The sequence below is a fragment of the Lutra lutra genome, chromosome 16, assembly GCF_902655055.1.
Source record: "Lutra lutra chromosome 16, mLutLut1.2, whole genome shotgun sequence".
Taxonomy (NCBI): Eukaryota; Metazoa; Chordata; class Mammalia; order Carnivora; family Mustelidae; genus Lutra; species Lutra lutra.
The window spans coordinates 17,785,024-17,789,713 of record NC_062293.1 but is presented as its reverse complement, the minus strand read 5'-3'; positions in this window follow the sequence as shown (position 1 = coordinate 17,789,713).

Below are 4,690 nucleotides of genomic sequence, written 5' to 3'. Positions count from 1 at the left end.
CTCAGGTTTGGGAGCATATCCAAAGTAAGGCATCACTGCGAAGGCTGCTCAGATGCTTGGGAAGCTTTCTAGACGAAGTCCACTCAGTTGCCTCAAAGTATGCGTTGGCTGCATCTCCTGGTGCCTAGTGGTGGGTTAGATGCCCAAGCGGGGTTGGGAGGTAAATGAACTTGGCATTGTCCCTGTGTGCTCCGAGTGGGGGAGTTGAACACTTTTGTGTTCCAGGCACTGCGGATTCAGACTGGGGGTTCAGAGGTGAGGAAGGCCTGCCTCTACTCGAGGAGTTCACAGGCCTTGGGGGAGACAGACAACAGGTCTGGCTTGACTGTCTGGCTGCCCCGGGGCTGAACTCCACCTGGGCAGACCTTGGCTCTTGGCCCCACTCTCAGGAGTCACTCTATTCCCGCCACACAGTTATGCCCTCCCATATCCCACCGGCTGTCTGATGGGCTAGCTGGTCAACCTAGCTGCCAGATAGTAACACATCTTGATTACTGGGTTTGTTGGTACCTCCTGAAATGTTGCTCTTAAGGCAAATGCCCAACTCATGTAACCCCAGTCGAGGCCTAGATGACCTCTGACTGACGGCCATGCATATACAAGCAACTGCAGGCCAAAAGGGGTGAGTGCTTGGAATAAAGAAAGCCCTGTGAGAGCCCAGAGGGACATTTGAATAATTCTGGGGACAATGTTTCCCAAAGCATGCCCTTAGGGAACATCAATCCTGTGAAGGGCTTCTCTAAAGTTAAAAGATTTTGTGGACAAATAAGTTTGGAAGGGGCGCCTGGGTGGCTTAGTTGGTGTGTCTGCCTTTGGCTCAGGTCATGATCCTGGGGTCTTGGGATCAAGCTCCACATCTCACTGGCTCCCTGTTTAAGCAGGGAGTCTGTTTCTCCCTCCCCCTCTGTCCCTCCCCCTGCTCGTAATTGCTCTCTCTCTCTCAAATAAATAAAAAAGATCTTAAAAAAAAAAAAAAGTTTGGGAAACAGTGCATACTCGAGCCTCCAGGAGCCAAGACTCCTAGATGAAGAAACATTACTTTTCTAGCCCTGCCTCTGTGGCTACTTAGCTGTGTCAATGTTTCTTAAAGAGAAATGGGAGGGCCCTCATCCCAGAATCTCTTGGGGGTGCTTGTTGGAAGTACAGAATCTGCAGTCCTGTTGCAGATGCTCTGAGTCAGGATCTCTGGAGCCAGGACCCAACAATCCGCTTTGAACAAGTTCCCAGTTAATTGTGATGTGGGCTGAAGTCAAGAACCCCGGCTAAACCTTCCCTGGCCTTGGCTTTTCTCAGAGTGTTGTAAAGATCAAGAGATAAACTCAAGCAAAAGATTAGTCAGAAAGAAACTACACACTTCCCAACTCATTCTATGGGGCCAGCGCTGCCCTGATAACCAAACCAAGCAAAAGTCAGTACAAGAAGAGGAAACTAGAGCCCAATAAAAATAATGACTAGAGATGTAAAAATCCTCAACAAAACACTAGCAAACAGCAAACCAAACCCAGCAACATAGCAGAAGGATTATACACCACGATCGAGTGGGATTTATCCCAGACATGTGAGGCTGGTTTAACATCCAAAAATCAATGAATTAATACAGCGAATCAATAGAACCACCTGAACAGAGAGAGACACAGTAGCTGCATGTGCGCATGAGGTCAAGGAGGGGTTTGAAATGAGGGGAGATGATAGAGGCAAGAGAAACAATCTGATTCAGTGGAGGAATTGCTGGTGGCAGGTGGGATAGAACTTCTCAGGAGTCCAGATCTTGATAAGATGAGAGGAGATGGTATCTGCAGCATATGGAGTCAATGGTCTTGGAGAGGAGCAGTGACACTCTTCCAACTGTCACAAGAAGGAATAGAACTCCGTATAGATGGGGAGGTGGGAAGGGAGGGTACTCAGAGGGACTGCTTTTATATTCTAATTGAAACTGTCTCCTCACCTCCTCTCGCTCTCCCTCTTTCTTTCTACAAGCATTTATTGAGCACCTCCTACATGCTCTGGCACTGTTCTAGGTGCTGAGGTTACAGCAGCGAACAATTTGTTCCGCTTTTATCCACCAAACCACTTCATTAAGGAAAATTTCAAACATATAGAAAATTTAAAAGAGTTTTATGTGAGCGCTTATATGCCAACTGATTCTACAGTGAACACTTTGCTCTATTTGCTTAATCGTATGTCCGTACACCTCTCTCCATCCACCCACCCATCCATCTATCCCTCCATCTTTTTATTTTTTTGAATCATTTCAAAGAAAGTTGTGGACCTCAGTATCATTTACCCGGAAACACTTCAGGATGTATATAATCAACAAGAGTTCAGTATTTGTTTATCTTTTTTTTTTTTAGGTAAAATTTATATACGAGAAATGCCCAGATCTGAATTATACCTGAATCTCAAGGATGGGTGAATTTGGACAACTGCCTGCACCCCTATAACTCAAACCCCTATCAGGAAATAGTATATCATCATCACCCTGGAAAATCCCCCATGATTCCTCCCAGTCCCTTCCTCCTCCTACCCAGGTAACCTTATTCTCATTTTTTTCACCAGAGATCAGTTTTACCTATTCTAGGACTTCGTGTAAGTCCAACTGTATTACATGTACTCTTGTGTGTCTAGCTTCATTCTCTCAGCACGGTGGGAGACTGGCTCATGATGTTACATGTATGGGTAGTTAATCCTTCTCATTGCTAAGTAAATCCCATTATGTGATTATACCAGAAGAAATTATTCATTCTTCTGTTATAGTCATTGGAGCTGTTTCTAGTTTTTAGCCATTATGAATAAAGTAGCTATGAACATTCTTGTGATTATATATATATATATATAATATATTATATATGTTTGTATACATAATAATATGTATATAAATATATACATATAGACATACTTTCATTATTCTTAGGTGAAAGCCTAGAAGCAGAATTGCTGAGATAGATTTTGTTTTAGGAAGCGACCATGTCATTATCCAAAGTGGTTGTACCACTTTACATTCCTTCCAGCCATGCGTGAGAGTTCTGATTACTATAGTGCCAACATTTGATGCTGTCACTCTTTAGTTTTGGCTGTTCTGGTAGGCGTCTACTGGTGTCTCATAGTGGTTTTATATGCATTTTCCTAATGATTAATTATGTTAAGCACTTTTTCCTGTGCTTCTTGGCCATCTGTATATTTCCCTTTGTGAAATTTTTATTCAAATCTTTTGTCTATCTTAAAAATTGTGTTCTCTATCTTTTTCTTACGGAGTTGTAAGTGTTCTTTATATATTCTGTATACGTGTCCTTCGTCAGATATATTATGCAAACATTTTCTTCCCGTCTGAGGCTTGCTATCATTTTCTTAATGGTACATTTTGATGAGCAGAAGGTATTTTTAAAGTATAATATATCAATCTTTTAAAGATAGTTATTGTTTTCTGTGATCTATTTTAAGGTACCTTTGCCAACTGCTAAGTCATAAAGATATTCTCCTGTGTTTTCTTTCAGAAGCTTTATGATTTTAGTTTTTGGTTGAGGTCTATCATTCATTTAAAATCAATTTTTGTGAATGGTATGAAGGAGGAGTTTAAGTTTATTTTTAAAATTTATTTCATATGGATAGCTGGTTCTAGCACCATTTGTTGTCAAAACTTTCCGCTTCCCATTGAAGCTCTTTGGTGATTGTATAGAAAAAAAAATCAAATGAGTGTTTAATTGTTGGTCTATTTCTGGGTTCTTTTTTCTCTCCCATTGATCTATTTGTTTGTCACTGTGATCATGCCACAATGTTTTGGTTACTCGAGCTTTATAAATAAATCGCGGAGTCAGGTTGGGTAAATTCTCTCTAATTTTGTTCTTTTTCAAGAAGCTTTGACTATTCCAGATCCTTTGCATTTCCATAAAAATTTTCAGACCAATATGTGAATTTCTCCAAAAGAATCTACTGAAATTATGATTGAAAATGGGTTGCATCTAAAAATCATTTTGGAGGGGCACCTGGGTGGCTCAGTGGGTTAAGGCCTCTGCCTTCAGCTCAGCTCATGATCCCAGAGTCCTGGGATGGAGCTCCGCATGGGGCTCTCTGCTCAGCGGGGAGTCTGCTTCCCCACCCCCTCTCTGCCTGCCTCTCTGCCTACTTGTGATTTCTGTCTGTCAAATAAATAAATAAAATCTTAAAAAAATTTAAAAAATCATTTTGGAGAGAACAGACATCTCAATATTGATACTCAGTCTTGAGTCTTACAATCCATGAATATATTTCTCCATTTCTTTTTTTTTTAATTTATTTATTTATTTGACAGATAGAGATCACAAGCAGGCAGAGAGGCAGGCAGAGAGAGGGGGAAGCAGGCTCCCCGTTGATCAGAGATCCCAATGCGGGTCTCGATCCCAGGACCCTGGGATCATGACCTGAGCCGAAGGCAGAGGCTTTAACCCACTGAGACACCCAGGCGCCCCTCTCCATTTCTTTAGGTCTTCTTGAACTTCAAATTTCTTTGTGCAATATTTTATAGTCCTTAGTGCACAGGTCTTGCACATCTTTTATGAAACGTATTCCAAAGTATTTCATGGGTTTTTTTCATGCTGTTGTTGAATGAAATTTTTCAGATTTCATTTTCTAGCATTGGAAGCAGCGCTGAAAGCCATAACAGTGACAGAAAGGACAGACCTTCAGGAGGTCCTAGGTATGGGGAAATGGGGATGGG